This window comes from Nicotiana tabacum, chromosome 1 (genome assembly GCF_000715075.1).
Source record: "Nicotiana tabacum cultivar K326 chromosome 1, ASM71507v2, whole genome shotgun sequence".
Lineage (NCBI taxonomy): Eukaryota > Viridiplantae > Streptophyta > Magnoliopsida > Solanales > Solanaceae > Nicotiana > Nicotiana tabacum.
The window spans coordinates 140715277-140732916 of record NC_134080.1 but is presented as its reverse complement, the minus strand read 5'-3'; positions in this window follow the sequence as shown (position 1 = coordinate 140732916).

The following is a 17640-nucleotide window of genomic DNA, read 5'->3' as shown; positions in this document are numbered from 1 at the left end:
TATCCGTTTCTGCATTGCTTTTGACCAGGCAGCCAGGTTTTGGTATTTTACGGGAACCTCATGGGTCCGCAGCTAATTAGGCAGACCTGGAGGCTTTTAAGTGCGACTTTTGTTGTAAGTAGGCGTTGGGGCCTCTGTGTTTTGCCCAGCTGTTTAGGCTCAATCTTTGAGCACGGCCTTGACTCGAGCTTACCAGACCTCCCAATCTCCTATGCATGCATGAGCGGATGATAATCGTTTTTATTTCTCGCCCTTGGGCGTTTGTTGCTTCCACTATTTTGGGTTCAGTCTCCGAGTCGTGTTGCGCCTCGAGCTTCAATTGACCCTCAAGTTTTTCATGCATGCATGGGCGGATGACGATGGTTCTATTTCTTGCCCTTAGTTGTTTGTTGTTTCAAATATTTTGGGTCCAGTCTCCGAGTCGCGTTGCGACTCAAGCTTCAATTGATCCTCAAGTTTTTTCAATTTTCAAGCTGGCAACAATGGATCTTACGCTATTTGGTCATTGAGACCTTTTAATATACGGCCCAGAGGCTTGAATAGTTAACTATTTTGGATTCGGTCTCCTAATAGGGTTATGACTCGAGCTCATTTTAATCCTCAAGTTGTCAATTTTCAAGCTAGCGACAATGGCTCTTACGCTGTTTGGTCATTGAGACCTTTTAGTGTGCGGCCCGGATGCTTATTTAGCTGGCAACAATAGCTCTTACGCTTTTGCCCGTAGGCATTTTGTAGGCTTTGTATTCCTCTCTTTAAGGTCTTTTTGAAATAATTTTTCCTGACCCATCGTCGGTTCGAGAAGAACCTCGATTTCAAGTCATTATCGGCGATGTTTGAGCACCTCGGAAGGTTCTTAGCTCGTAGGCTGAGTAGGTCGAAGCCTTGTGATTTGGAGCTGACATGGTCGAAGCTCGTTTGCCTGTTGAGGGAAGCCTGTTCTAACCGATTCTTTCCGAAGTATATTCGAAGTAATGGCCTTCGATTTTGTTTAGCGACAGTCGGGCGTCCCCGAGTTGTGTTATTTTGGCTGAATCAGCCATTTTGACCGTAGTCATATATGTTTGGTCGGAGCCATTTTTGATCCCGAGTGATAGTTTAGGCATATATACCAAGGGTATGCCCTTTTTGGATTCTTACAAATGCAACGTATAGCCTAAACTTTGGGATTTTCAGTTTTATGCCTGTAGTAGGTCTTACAAAATTGTTCGTGCCTATTGAGGTCTTACAGTTTGTCATGCCTGTTTAGGTCTTACAGTTTTGTCATGCTTGTTGAGGTCTTACAGTTTGTGTTGCTATGTAGAATAGATCTGGTTATACCGAGTCTGCCCGCACGGGGTCTTACGGCCTCGGGTTTCCCAGAGTAAGGCAATTGGCGACAGTCTCCGAGTCATCGAGTTTGGTTGAGCTTGAAGGCCGTCATTAGTGAGCTCGAGTTACCTTGCTGGGGCATTATGAACCTGGAGTTTCGACCTTGGGGTCGTGCGAACGCCAAATTGTCGACGTCAGGTCTCCGAGTACTTCGGGATGCATTCGGTAGAGGGATCCTTGTCGAGAGTATACTGAAATTTCCTCTTTCGGAGTATGATATGCTGAATGATATTCTTTTATTGCTTGGAGTAAATACATATCATTTCGTTGTTGTGAACTCCGCCCGCACGGGCGCGGATCCTTGGACCATTTGGTCTGATACATGATTCCCTATTAAAACTCGATCTGTCATTCCCTGGCCCTTTTAAGCGGTCGTAGCTTTCAGAGAGGGGGATGTCCTCCACCGTTTGATTGCAGAAGGAAGGCTTACGATCTTGTCGGGTCCTCCTTAAGGGGTACGCTGCTCCACTAAGAAACTCACTGATGGGACCCTCTTTGGGGCGGATGTCCGGCCGAGGGGAAAGAGTGCGACACGTCTTGTTAAGGCCTTGGGATCCTTGGGTAGAGCTAGCACTTTCGAATGTCCTAGCCAGATGTCTGCATACATGTTAGTAAAAAAATAATGAAGGAAGGAGGTAGTTTTTCTTTACCGCGTGTGTGTACGCGATGTTCCGGGGTTTGATAGGTTCCTATTGTTTCGGTGCGTGGATTCTAGTACGGACCTCCGCCGTGCTTAATCGGACATGGCCGAAGATGTAGTTCGCTTACCCTTTCATCCTTTCGAGAGTGGAGGTATCGATGTCGGCGATGCGTCATATGATGAGGAATTTCCTCTTGCTGTGTATTGCTTTTCTCTCACGGTTTTAATTTCGTCCCTTGCATGGAATTTCATCCTTCGGGCGAAGTAGGGGCAGCTCTGTCTTTGTGTGTGCGCTTGTGGTTGTCTGAATAAAGTGTCCATGCTTTGCGCCTCCTTTGATGGTAAGGGACTCGGCGTTCCCAACTGAGCAAGTCGTGCGGTATCGAGAGAATGGTCTTTCTCCTTGTTGTAGCGATCGCCATCTGGAATTTGTTAATGATTCGAGAGGTGGTCGTGTTTTTACCCAGCGGTCCGAGTCGCAATATTAACCTCGGCCCGACAATATTGATGTGTTGATCGAACCACCTGAATTCATGAACACATCCTTTATTTGAAATAGATCAAATAAGGAGAAGGTTACCAATGCGTTAGTGTGAGGACGAGGCGAAGTCACAGCATATTTTTTGCTGGATATAAGGGCGTCCTCAAGAATGTATCCCCGGAGCCGTCTTTTCCTGGTAACGAGCATTTTTACTTTCCGCTTTATGAGTATTGGAGGGTGCTCCTGTTCCTCCACTATCGTGGCAATACGTTGCGGATTATTTGCTTCGTTCTTCCTGGTTGCCTTCCTCCCTGGGGGCTGGGTTCGAGCCTGATCGCTCGATAGTACTCGGTGATGATTTTTATTGAGTAGCAAGGCTATTTTCCTCCTAAGCTAGTGGCCATTTTCGACCCTGTGGTCGCACGCGCCATGCGGTTCCTGTGTCAGGTTATGGTTCCTTTGAGGGGGATTCGGTCTAATAGGTCTGAGCCGTTTGGCGTCCCTGGTTTCGCTTAAGGTGAACACGATGTTTGGTATAGCAATGTTGAAATCATACTCTAATGGGCTAGGTGCCCCTGTGGGCCATGCCTCGTCGAATCTGTCTCTGTTGAAAATTCCTCGAGGATGTTGCCCTCGGGCCATTTTCCAATCGTTGCGAGGTAGATTGTGTCTCGGTGTGTTCCTCCTATCCGCGACGTACGGATGGTACCTCCCTCTGTTTGGCATTATTTTCTTTGCCGAGAACCTGCTTGGGTACACTGAACCCGATGAGGTGCCTGGATGGTTGTCCATGACCCTGATTCGCGACTGGTGCCGGGTACGGGCATCCGACCAGATCTTGGCTGGGTACTCAACCAAGTTTCGTTTGAACTGCCCTGAAATCGTTGGGCTTGGTTTGTTTAGGCTTTTGGAAAAGGCCTGTGCTGCCCAGTCATCCGAGACCGGGGGCAATCGCGTTTGTTATATCAAGGAATGAGGTGCGAATTCCCGTGGCGCTTCACTCTCCCTTTGTTCGGCCCTGGATGTGTCGGGCTCTCTCGTCGCTGCTTCGATGGCATCGTCGTGTGTTTCTATGGAGGAATCTGCCGGTGTGGTAAGCGAGTTTGCGAGGTCAGGTGTTAGTCCATGATGCCACACCATGGTTCCCTTTGAGAGTGTTTCCCCAAATCTCTTCAACAAGACTAGCTCGAACTCATCATCTCATGGTCCTTGCCTCTTCCCGCGCACGTACAAGCAGTGATGTGATCGTCGAGATCTGAGGTGCCGTTGTACTTAGGGAATTATGGCATTCCGTACTTCTTTGAAATAGGTTTCGGGACCGCTTCCTCGGGGGATGGCCGTTGCATGAACTTCCACGAACCTCACTCGATCCTTTTGGAGAGATCCCCGAGCAACTTTGCTATGGCAGGGTTGGTTACCAATCCGTTGTTGCTTGATCTCTCGGATACTTGTTTGGTGGGGGAAACTGTTTCCGGCGCTGCTGTACTGGGAGTCTCCGGGTGGCTTTGCAACTGAGCGATAGCCAACTGCTGTGCCTGCAACATTTGAAAAATATCGTGAAGACTCACTTCATGTGCTTCTCGAACCGGGGTTTTTTGGGCTTCCTGTCGACCGATATTCTGTATGATCCCATCGGTGCACGAGGTTTCATCAACTTGCTGCGCGTATTGCAAACCCGCGTTTGCTGGAATCGGCCTGGATACGATATCAGGGTCGCGCCAACGACCTGAGAAGCCACACCATTGTCGCTGTGATTTTGGAGGTAGTTGTTCTCAACCCTATTTGTCGAGCCAGACATTTTGACCTAAAATCAAGGGATCTTGGACAAGAAAAAGTGTGAAAGATAATTTGCTTTGATCAATGAAACCAGCAAGAAAATAATCACAATTATTTTTAGCCCCACGGTGGGTGCCAAACTATTTACTGTGAAAATGGTAACAACAATTAAATTTGTAAATGGGATTCCTAAAATACATGACCTATTTTTATGCTAGTTGTTAGAGCAGATGATGCTAGGAATATGAAGTTTAATAATGAAATGCAAGCTAAAATGAAGCAACAATCAAACCGAGAGCCTGCTGCCCGGGTATAGGACTGGTCGATGGGGGACCTCGGGGTCGATATCCGGGTCGAGCTCGAGCTATCAGGGATAGTCTGGAATGGGATAATAGTTAGGTTATGATCAAACAAAGCTCTATATGGCCTAGGCCAAGCGATAAATAAAGAATAAGTAAGAAAGCGATAAATTCTAAAGTGGCCTCGAGCCAATGAGAGCAAGCTAGTTAGTGAGAAAAGAGAGAGAGAGAGAGATATTATTGATGTTATGGAGAAATAAATGGAGCAACATCAGCCCTTTACAAGGTAGTGTGGGTTCCCTTTATATAGGAGGGGAACCCGACTATAGTACATGGGCATTAATTGTAAAGTTTGTAGATTTGACAGCTAGACGCCATGCTTCAGCGAAGGCTCTGGATAGGACGGCCCTGTCACACTTAGCCGTGTGCCTAGGGAACTTCCCCTTCTATTCTAGCCTCGTCCTTTGTCTTCTTCGAGTCGGGCCCCAACGAGCCCCGAGGGAGGGAACTCGGTTGTGGTTTCACGTCCTCGGGGTCTTGAGGCATTCTTACGAAGTGGCTTGATAGCGAGAAATCAAATCCTCTGATTTTGCCGCATACATTACTGATGGCGAGCACGATGTCTGACACATCGACGTTGAAGTTGTATTATGATAGGTGGGCGCACCCTTTGGCATTGTGTTTCGATCGAACCTGGTTCTGTTGAGGAGCCCTCGGGGGTCATGTACTCGATCCATTCTCCGATCATTGTGAGGTAGGTTACGCTTTGGGGCGTTCCTCCTATCCTCGAGGTATGGTTGATACCTTTCTTTGTTTGGTTTCGGCTCCTTTGCTAGGAGCCTCTTTGGGTATACTGAGCCCGAAGGGGCTCCCAGCTGGTCATCCTCGTCCTTTGATCTTCGATTGATACCGGGTGGATGTCCGACCAGGTCACGGCTGGATACTCGATCAGGTTCTGTTTTAGCAGTTTTGAAGTCGCCGAGCTTCGCCGTTCAGGCCTTGGGTGAAGGTCTACACTGCCCAGTCGTCGGAGACTGGTGATAGCTCCATCCATTCCATCTGAAAGCGAGACACAAATTCTCGTAGCATCTTGTTCTCTCTTTGCTTGATTTTGAAACGTCGGATTTTCTTGTCGCTACCTTGATGGCTCCGACATGTGCCTTTACGAAGGAGTCTACTAGCATGGCGAATGAATCTATGGAATTAGGAGCCATGTTGTGATACCACATTCGAGAGTGTTTCTCCGATATTTTTCAACAATACAGACTTAATCTCGTCATTCTTTATATCGTTGCCTTTTACGCGCAGGTGTAGTTAATAACCTATTTATTAGCGTCAGTGGTCTCATTGTATTTAGGGAGTTCCGGCATTCTGAACTTCTTCGGAATGGGATTCGGGGCCGCTTCCTCGGGGAATGGCCTTTGAATGAATTTCTTCAAATCCATGCCCTTGATGGCCGGGGGCGTACCTGGGATCTGGTCGACCCTAGAGTTGTAAGTTTCGACCTTCTTATCGTTGGCCGCTATCATTTTCTCGCCTGAATTGATCCTTTTGGTGAGGTCCTCCAGTATTTTCACGATGGCGGGATCGGCTACCGATCCGTTATTCCTCGATCTTTCGGGAACTTGTTCGGCGGGGGGAGCTATTTCTGGTGCTGCTGTGTTGGGAGTTTTCGGATGGCTTTTGTAACTAAGAGATGGCCAACTGTTGTTCCTGCAACATTTCAAAAAATAACATGAAGACTAACTTCTATTTCTTCCCGGGCTGGGGTTTTTTGGGCTTCCTGTCGGTCGCCATGTCGTATACTCCTAACGGTATGCGAGGTTTCGTTGACCTGTTGTACGTCCTGTGAATCCTAGTCCGCTAGAATCGGTCCAGGCGCGTTATTGGGATTGTGTGGTGGCGCGTTGACACCCGGAATAGCCACGCCATTTTTCCCATAGTTTTTGAAGTTGTCGTTCTCGACTCTGTTTACCGAGCCAGACATTTTGATCTGAAATCAAAGATCTTGAACAAGAAAAACGTGAAAGATAACTTGTGCTTGTGTAATGAAACTAGCAAGAAAATAATCACTATTATTTTTAGCCCCACAGTGGGCGCCAAACTATTTACCGTGAAAATGGTAGCAACAATGAAATTTGTAAATGGGACTCTAAAATAGGTGATCTATTTTTATGTAGTTGTTAGAGTAGTTGACGCTAGGAGTATAAATTTTAACGATGAGTTACAAGCTAAAATAGGGCGGTAATCAAACCGAGGGGCTTGTTGCCCGGGCTTCGGACTGATCGATAAAGGGCCTCGGGGTCGATATCCGGCTCGAGCTCGAGCTATCGGGGGTAACCGGGGAAGGGATAACAGTTAGAATATAATTAAAGAAGGCTCTTTATGGCCAATACCAAGAAATAAATGAAGAACAAGTATGAAAGTAATAAGTGAAAAGAGTGTCCTCGAGCGAGTAAGAGCGAGTAAGTTAGAGAGAAGAAGGAGAGAGAGATGTTATTGGTCTTGTGTAGAATAATTGGAGATCTCCTTTATAGAGTGCTAACGACTCCCCTTTTATAAGAGGGGGGAGTCCAAAATTAGTACAAGATACGTTGAGTGATAAAGGAAACGGGATGGGATAGATAACTAGCTTCATAATGTATATGTAGGCTAATGCTAGGCTGCCTAGGTAAACTTGATCGACTTTGCATGCACTCTTCAGAGGTTCCCCGTATTCGTCGGGGTTTCGGCCGATGTTATCCTTGGCTGGGTATCGACAGATCTTGAGGGAAGTAACCAGCTCGAGGTCCCGAGCCTTCGAGGCGACCTCCTGAAGCAATTTGCCCATGAGAAATTTGTCCTCCAATTTCACCGTACACATTAGCATACAACTGACTATCTCTCAAAATCTAAAGAATAACTCTCAGATGTTGCTCATGCTCCTCTCGGGTGCGGGAATAAATCAAAATATCATCAATGAAGACTATCACGAACGAATCCAGGTAAGGCTTGAATAGTCGGTTCATCAAAACCATGAAAGCTGCTTGGGCATTTTTCAACCCAATTGACATCACCAAGAACTCATAGTGCACGTACAGAGTGCGGAAAGATGTCTTAAGGACATTGGATGCCCTAATCCTCAACTGATGGTAGCCAGATCTCAAGTCAATCTTCAAAAATACCTTGGCACCCTAAAGATGATCAAACAAATCATCAACCCTCTGTAATGGATATTTATTATTGATTGTAACCTTGTTCAACTACTAGTAATCTATACACATTGTCATCGATCTGTCCTTCTTCTTAATAAACAACACTGGCGCACCCCAAGGCAAGACATAAGGTCTAATAAATCCCTTATCAAGCAAGTTTTGCAACTGCTCCTTCAATTCTTTAAACTAGGGCGGGGCCATACGATACGGCAGAATAGAAATGGGTTGAGTGCCTGGAGCTAAATCAATGCAGAAGTCAATATCCCTGTCGGGTGGCATACCCGGCAGGTCTAAAGGATAAACCTCAGGAAACTCACAAACAACATGCACGGAATCCATAGAAGGCACCTCAGCACTATAATCACGAACATATGCCAAATAGGCCAAACACCCCTTCTCGACCTTACGTCAAGCCTTCATATATGAAATAACACTACGGATAGAATGACCAGGAGTCCCTCTCCACTCTAAACGAGGCCACTCCGGCAAGGCTAAGGTCACAGTCTTGGCATGACAGTCCAAGATAGCATGGTAAGGTGATAACCAGTCCATCCCCAATATGACATCAAAATCAACCATATCTGAATGTATTAAATATACACGAGTCTCAAGACCCCCTATCACAACTATACATGAACGATGGGCACGATCTACCACAATAGAATCACCCACCGGTGTAGACATATATACAGGAGCACTCAAGGAATCACTAGGCATGACCAGATATGGTGCAAAATAAGATGACATATAGGAGTATGTAGATCCTGGATCAAATAGAACTGAAGCATCTCTACTACAAACCATAACAGTACCTGTGATAACTGCATCGGAAGCCTCAGCCTCAGGTCTGGCTCGAAGAGCGTAACTTCGGGGCTAGGCCCCACCACTCTGAACTACATCTCTGGGACGGCCTGCTGCTGGCGGGCCTCCACCTATAGCGGTCTGACCTCCTCCTCTAATGCCTCTAACTCCACCACTAGCATCTCTACCTCCACCTCTAGCACCTCTACCTCCACCTCTAGCAGACTGAGCAGGCTGTGGAACACTCGGTGCCTGAACCTTAGCAATATGCCCCGTATCGCCACAAGTATAACAATCCCTCGGCTACTGAGACTACTGACCCTGATGACTTAAATGACCACCCCAAAAACTCTGGAGCGGCGGTGCACTAATACGAGCTGGTGGTGCACTATAGGACTGCTGATCAAAATACTGCATATGAGAACCACGGCCACCTAATGCACCATGAGAAACCTGAAGTGTTGACTGAAAAGGCCTAGAAGGATGGCCTCTACCAAATGAATCCCTGCTTCCAGATGAGGCACCACTGAATCTGCTTGAATGACGAGGCCTCTTGTCAGACCACTGACAACCTCTTTATGATAGAACCATCTCAACCCTCCTGACCACATTGGCCGCGTCCTGAAAGGAAATCTCGATCCTCGTCTCCTTAGCCACTGTAGTCGAATAGGCTAAACGAGTCCCTCAATGAACCTCAATGAACCTCTTCACTCTCTCTCTCTGTGGGAAGTATAAGAAGAGCATGACGGGCCAAATCAATAAATCTGGTCTCGTACTGAGTATTAGTCACAGAACCCTGTTAGAGACGCTCAAACTGCCTCTGATAGTTCTCCCTCTAAGTGATAGGAAGAAACTTCTCTAGAAATAGCTGAGAAGTCAAAGCTAGTGACCCAGCTGGTCTATCCAAACAATAATCTCTCTAACAAGCCTTGGCGGATCTAGATAAATGAAAAGCAACAAAGTCGACCCCATTGGTCTCCACTATCCCCATGTTCCTGAGAACCTTATGACAGCTGTCTAAATAATCCTAGGGTTCTTCAGAAGATGCATTGCTGTAAGTGGTAGTGAAGAGCTTAGTGAACCTGTCCAATCTCCACAAGGCATTAATAGACATAGTTGGCCCTCTCCGATCTGTGCTATAATACCAAGCTGAACTACTCCAACTGGCTGAGCTACTGGAGTCTGAAACTGGGGAGCCATCTGCTCCAGAGTGCGAGTACCAAGAGTCTGGGCTCCTTCTCTAGCCTATGAGATGGCTGGTGCTACAGGAAGCAAGCCTGCTTGTGCTACACTCTCCAGAATGCCCACTAGACGGACTAGAGCATCCTGAAGTACCGGGGTGGCGATGAACCCCTATAGGACCTGAGCTATCCTCACTGGAATTGACTAGGCTGGAATCTCCTCGTCAAACTCAACCTGAGGCTCCACCGCTGGTGCTACTGCTTGATCTCTAGGCTGAGTTCTGCCTCTACCTCGGGCTCTAGCATGGCCTCTAACTCTGCCCATCGTGGGGGCTGCTACTGAGGGCTCGGGCTGCTGGTCAGCTGATGAAGCGGCACATGTTCTCACCATCTGTGAGAGAACAGAGTAGAAGTTCAATTAGCATTAAGAAATCAAGTTGCACCAAAGGAAAAAATAGATGTGAAGCTTTTTTTCCTAACTCTACAGCCTCTGGGGAATAAATACAGACATCTCTGTACCGATCCCTCAGACTCTAATAAGCTTGTCCGTGAATTTTGAGACCTAAGCAACCTAGGGCTCTGATACAAACTTGTCACAACTCGTATTTCCCACCCTCGGGAGTGGTGATGGCGGTTACTAGTTAAAGCTAGGCAAGCCAACCATCTGTATTATTTTCCTTTTTCCCATTTTAATCCTTTAACAATTAAGAACCAACATCATGTAAAAAGCGGAATTTAATAAGCGGAAGAACAGAATATCACCATTTAAACATTACCGATACAAATCCTTAAACATAGACTACCCGGAACTGGTGTAACAATTTCACAGACTGTCTAGGAATACTACAAATAAGGGTCCGAAAGATAAATACAACGCTGTCTCTGAAATACATAAAAGAAACAGAATGAAAATATATAAGGAGACGCCAAGGCTTGCGAACGTCTGTAGGACTACCTCGGGTCTCCAAATGGACCGAAGGCAACAACCCCAAGCTAAGGTCCGTATGCTCCAGTACCAGGATCTGCAAAAAAGAGTGCAGAGTGTAGTATCAGCACAACCGATCTCATGTGCTGGTAAGTGCCTAGCCAAAGTGACGAGGCTAGGACCAGACTACCAAATAAACCCGTGTACTTAAATCATATACAGCGGAAAAATAAAGGCAAAACTTTACAATTAAGATAGGAAGGGGGAATCATGCTGGGGGAACAACAAGTAGCAATAGAAACCAACAGTTAAATGTCAAGAACACCATAACTCAATTATCAGTAGAAATCAGGAAATCAAAGACAAGTGCACGCCATCACCCTTCGTGCTTTTACTCTCGTCCTCACCACAAAATCAATATAATCGGCACGGCATCACCATTCGTGCTTTTACCTCACATAATCATGGCAAGGAATGATCCTTCGTGCAATATCACTCATATAAAGGCACAAGATTGTACATCGTGCGGCACGACATCACCCTTAGTGCATTAACACTCTCTCACAATTATCATGCACGACATCACCATTCGTGCTTTAACACTCTCTCACAAATATCATACACGGCATCACCCTTCGTGCTTTACACTCTTCCTCACCCAAGATACAATCACAAAGTAATTTGGGAAAGGGAATCAATAATATCATAATAAAATACCGTCAAGGGAACTATAGCATAACAACAACATCCCGTCAAGGGAAACAATATCATGAGTAATAACATCCGACAAGGGAGATAATATCAAAAGCAATAACATCCTGGCAAGGGAGACAATATCATAAACCTCTTATCTTTCCCACAATTACTTCACAACTCAATTCTCAACTTGACCAACGCTCTACAATGTTCAATTACCAATAATACTTCCACAAGCCTTGTTCAACAATAGAAATCACCATATAAAGCATGAACAATACGAAATGGGGACACATTAATCATAGTATAATACTCACGGTCATGCTTGACACCGACATATAGATACTCGTCACTATGCCTATATGACGTACTCAACAATTAACATATAGAAAATAAGACACAACTCCTAATCCCTCAAGCTAAGTTTAGACCAAACATTTACCTCGATGCCACGAACACAATTCTAGCCTCAACTTCCACTTTACCTCTTGTTTCAACCAACTCGCTTGTATCTAGGCAGAAGTTACTTGACGATATCAATAAATGCTAAATGAATCAATTCTAATGCATAAAAATAGGTTTTCTAAAGATTTCCCCAAAAAAGTCAAAAATCGACCCTGGGCCCATATGTTAAAAACACGAGGTTCGAACCAAAATCTGATTACCCATTTACCCACGATCTCAAATATATAATTTTTTTTGAAATTGGATCTCAAATCGAGGTCCAAATTCCCAAAATTTTAAAATCCTATGTTCTACCCAAAACACCCAATTTCCCCCATTAAAACCCTTGATTTTGTATTGAAATCAGGTGAAAAGATGTTATAGATTGAAGAAAATGAGTTAGAAATGACTTACAATTGATTTGGAGAAGAACTTTTCCTTAGAAAATGGCCCAAGAGATCTTAGGGTTTGAGAGAGTTTAAAAAATGAAGAATTTTCGGCTAAGTTATGATTTACACAGGTGCAGATATTGCATTTGCGATGATATATTCGCAAATGCGAACTCGCAATTGCGGCCAAGGCTTCGCAATTGTGAAGGGAGGCTTGCCCTGTTAACCTTGCAAATGCAAACAACCATTCACAAATGCGAACATTGTTGGAGTCGCTTTTGCGACTAGAGCTTCGCAAATGCAAAGGTCACCCCCCTGCCCAGTCATCACAAATGTGATGGTTAGTCGCAAATGCGAGCTCACAATTGCGAGCCAGGCTTTGTAATTGCAAAGCATGCAGACCTACAACACACCAACAGTTTTCCTAAGTCAAAATTCACTTTGTGGCCTATCCAAAACTGACCCGAGCCCTCGGAGCTCCAAATCAAACATGCACGCAAGTCCAAAAACATCATACATACTCGCTCGTGCAATCAAATCATCAAAATAACATCAACAAATATGAATTCAACCTCAAATTCATGAAATCACTCAAGAACATTGAAATTACTATTTTCTCAAATAAAGGTCCGATTTATACCAAACGAACTCTGATTCTTACCAAACTTCACAGATTCAACTTAATTATTATATAAGACCTGTACCGGGCTCCGAAACACAAATACGAGCCTGATACCATCGATTTCAAACCTCTTTTCATTTCCAAAAACTCATATAATTTCAGTTGAACAATTTCCTTCAAAAATTCATTTCTCGGGCTTAGGACCTCGGAATTCGATTTCGGGCATATGTTCAAGTCCCAAATTTTACTACGGACCCTACAATACCATCAGATCACGGGTCCGGGTCTGTTTACCAAGAATGTTGAACAAAGTCAACTTCATTCAATTTTAAAAGTCAATTTCCTTATTTTACTTAGTTTTCACATAAAAGCTTTTCGGAAATGCGCCCGGACTGCACACGCAAATCGAGGTGAGACAAAAAAGTTTTTTAAGGCCTCAGAACACAGAATGTATTCCCAAAAAGAGTGATGACCTTTTGGGTCGTCACATTCTCCATCTCTAAAATAATTGTTCGTCCTCGAACGGACATAAGAAAGAAGTACTTGAGTTGGAGAAAAAGATGGGGATATCGGCTCTGCATATCGGACTCGGACTCCCAGGTCGCTGCTTTAATAGGCTGACCTCTCCACTGAACACGAACAGAAGGGAAATTCTTCGATCTCAACTAACGAACCTGCCGGTCTAGGATAGCTACCGACTCCTCCTCATAGGACAATTCCTTGTCCAACTGGACACTGCGGAAGTCTAACACGTGGGATGGATTGCTGTGAAACTTCCGAAGCATGGACACATGAAACACTGGATGTACGACTGATAAACTAGGCGGCAACGCAAGTCTGTAAGCCACCTCTCGCACTCGATCAAGAATCTCAAACGGGTTAATGAATCTAGGGCTAAGCTTGCCCCTCTTCCCAAATCTTATCACGCCCTTCATAGGCGACACCCGAAACAACACCCGCTCGCCGACCATGAAAGCCACATTACGAACCTTACGGTCAGCATAATTCTTTTGCCTGGACTGAGCTTTACGAAGACTATCCTGAATGATCCTGACCTTGTCCAAGGAATCCTGTACTACATCTGTACCCAACAATCGAGCCTCTCCTTGCTCAAACCATCCAACTGCCGACCAACACTGCCTACCATATAAAGCCTCAAATGGAGCTATCTGGATGCTCGACTGGTAGTTGTTGTTGTAGGCAAACTTTGCTAAAGGCAAAAAATGATCCCACGAGCCTCCAAAGTCAATGATACGAGCTCATAGCATATCCTCCAAAATCTGAATAGTACGCTCCGACTGCCCGTCCGTCTAAGGATGAAATGTTGTGCTCAACTTGACCCGTATTCCCAACTCACACTGAACTGACCTCCATAAATGTGAGGTAAACTACGTACCTCAGTCCGAAATGATAGACACGGGCAGACCATGATGACGAACAATCTCCCGGATATAGATCTCGGCTAACCTCTCAGATGAATAGGAAATTGCCACAGGAATAAATTGCGCTGACTTGGTCAGCCAATCAACAATAACCCACACTGCATTGAACTTCTTCTGAGTCCGTGGGAGTCCGACAACGAAGTCCATAGTGATATGCTCCCACTTCATTCAAGAATCTCAATCTTCTGCAACAAACCACCAGGTCTTTGATACTCGTACTTTGCCTGCTGATAATTCAAACAACGAACTACATATGCAACAATATCCTTCTTTATCCTCCTCCACCAATAATGCTGCCGCAAGTATTGATACATCTTAGCAGGGCCCGGATGAATAGAGTACTGGGAAATATGGGCCTCCTCTAAAATCAACTCTCGAAGCCCATCCACATTAGGCACACAAACTCGAACTTGCATCCTCAAAATCCATCATCTCTGAATGTAACCTGCTTGGCATCACCGTGCCGCACTGTGTACCTAAGGACACACAAATGAGGATCATCACACTGCCGATCTCAGATAGTCTCAAATAATGAGGAACGAGCGTCTGTGCAAGCTAACACACGGCTAGGCTCAGAAACATCCAACCTTACGAACTGATTGGCCAAAGCTTGAACATTCAAAGCAAGCGGTCTCTCACCGACCGGAATATACGCAAGACTGCCCATACTGACTGAGTTTCTACTCAAAGCATCGGCCACCACATTGGCCTTTCCCGGATCATATAAGATGGTGATATCATAGTCTTTCAATAGCTCCAACCACCTTCTCTGCCTCAAATTTAACTCCTTCTACTTGAACAAATATTGCATACTCATGTGATCCATGAACACCTCACATGATACGCCATACAGATAATGCCTCCAAATCTTCAACGCATGAACAATGGCCGCTAACTCCAAATCATGAACTGGAAAATTCTTCTCGTGAATCTTCAAATGTCGCGAAGCATATGCAATGACCTTGCCATACTACATCAACATCGCACTGAGTCTAATATGAGATGCGTCATAATAAACTGTATATGGCCCTGAACCTATGGGCAAAACCAACACCGGTCCCGTAGTCAAAGCTGTCTTGAGCTTCTGAAATCTCGCCTCACGCTCGTTCGACCACCTGAAATGGGCACCCTTCTAGGTCAACTTGGTCATTGGGGTTGCAATAGACAAAAACCCCTCCATAAACCGACGGAAATAGCCTGCCAAACCCAAGAAACGCCGGATCTTTATAGCTGACGCGGGTCTAGGACAGTCCTTGACTGCTCTATCTTCTTCGGGTCCACCTGAATACCCTCTGCTGAAACAACGTGACCCAAGAATGCAACTGAACTCAACCAGAACTCACACTTCAAAAACTTAGCATACAACTGACTATCTCTCAAAGTTTGAAGAACAACCCTCAGATGTTGCTCATGCTCCTCCCGGCTGCGGGAATATATCAAAATATCATCAATGAAGACTATTATGAACGAATCCAAATAAGGCTTGAACACTCGGTTCATCAAATCCATGAAATTTACTTGGTCATTTGTCAACCCAAATGACATCACCAAAAACTCATAGTGCTCGTACCGAGTGCGGAAAGCTGTCTTAGGGATATCAAATGCACTAATCCTTAACTGATGGTAGCCAGATTTCAAGTCAATTTCCGAAAACACTTTGGAACCCTAAAGCTGATCAAACAAATCATCAATCCTCGGTAATGGATACTTATTCTTGATTATAACATTGTTAAACTGTCGATAATATATACACATCCTCATCCATCTGTCCTTCTTCTTGACAAACAACATTGGCGCACCCTAAGGCGAGACACTAGGTCTAATAAAGCCTTTATCAAGCAAGTCTTGCAACTGCTCCTTCAATTTTTTCAACTTAGGCGGGGCCATACGATATAGCGGGATAGAAATGGGTTGAGTGCCTGGAGCCAAATCAGTGCAGAAGTCAATATCACTGTCGGGTGGCATACTTGGCAGGTTTAAAGGAAATACCTCAGGAAACTTATGAACAACAGGCACATAATCCAAAGAAGAAACCTTGACACTAGAATCACAAACATATGCCAAATAGGACAAACACCCCTTCTTGGCCATACGTTGAGCCGTCATGTATGAGATAACCCTATGGGTAGAATGACCAGGAGTCTCTCTCCACTCTAAACGAGGTAAACCCGGCAAGGCTAAGGTTACAGTCTTGGCATGAGCATCCAAGATAGCGTGGTAAGGAGATAACCAGTCCATCCCCAATATGACATCAAAATCAACCATATCCAGAAGTAATAAATCTACTCGAGTCTCAAGACCCCCAATCACAACTATACATAAATGATGGACACAATCTAGCATAATAGAATCACCTACTGGTGTAGACACATATACAGGAGCACGGAAAGAATAACTAGGCATGACCAGGTACGGTGCAAAATAAGATGACACATAGGAGTATGTAGATCCTAGATCAAATAGAACTGAAGCATCTCTACTACAGACCAGAACAGTGCCAATGATAACTGCATCGCAAGCCTCAGCCTCAGGCCTAGCTGGAATTGCATAACATCGGGGTTGGGCCCCACCACTCTAAACTACATCTATGGGATAGCCTCCTGTCGGCTGGCCTCCACCTCTAATACCTCTACCTCCACCTCTAGCACCTCTACCTCTACCTCTAGTTGGCTGAGCGGGCGGTGGAACACTCGGTTCCTGAACTATGGCATGGGAACCCTAAAGCTGGGAGTTGCTCGGTGCTTGAGGGCAAAAATCTAGCAATATGCCTCGTATCGCCACAAGTATAACAAGCCCTTGGCTGCTGATACTGCTAACCCTGACGGCCTGAATGACCACCCTAAAAACTCTGGAGTGGTAGTGCACTGATAGGAGTTGGCGGTGCACTGTAGAGAAACTGATCAGAATACTGCATATGAGAACCACGACCATCTGGAGAACCGTGAAAATCCTGAAGTGCTGAATGAAACAGCCTGGAAGAATGGCCCCTACCAAAAGAATCTGTGCCTCTAGATGAGGCACCACTGAATTTGCCCGAATGGCGAGGCCTCTTGTTAGACCCCAGACCACCCCCCCTGTGCTTGAACCATCTCAACTCTCCTGGGCACATTGGTCGCATCCTGAAAAGAAATATCGCTCCTCGTCTTCTTATCCATCTACAATCGAATAGGATGAACGAGTCCCTTAATGAACCTCCTCACTCTCTCTCTCTCTCTCTCTCAGTGGGAAGTATAAAAAGAGCTTGAAGGGCCAAGTAGATAAATCTAGTCGCATACTAAGTAACAGTAATAGAACCCTGCTGTAGACGCTCAAACTACCTCCGATAGTTCTCCCTCTAAGTGATAGGAAGAAACTTCTCTAGAAATAGCTGAGAGAACTTATC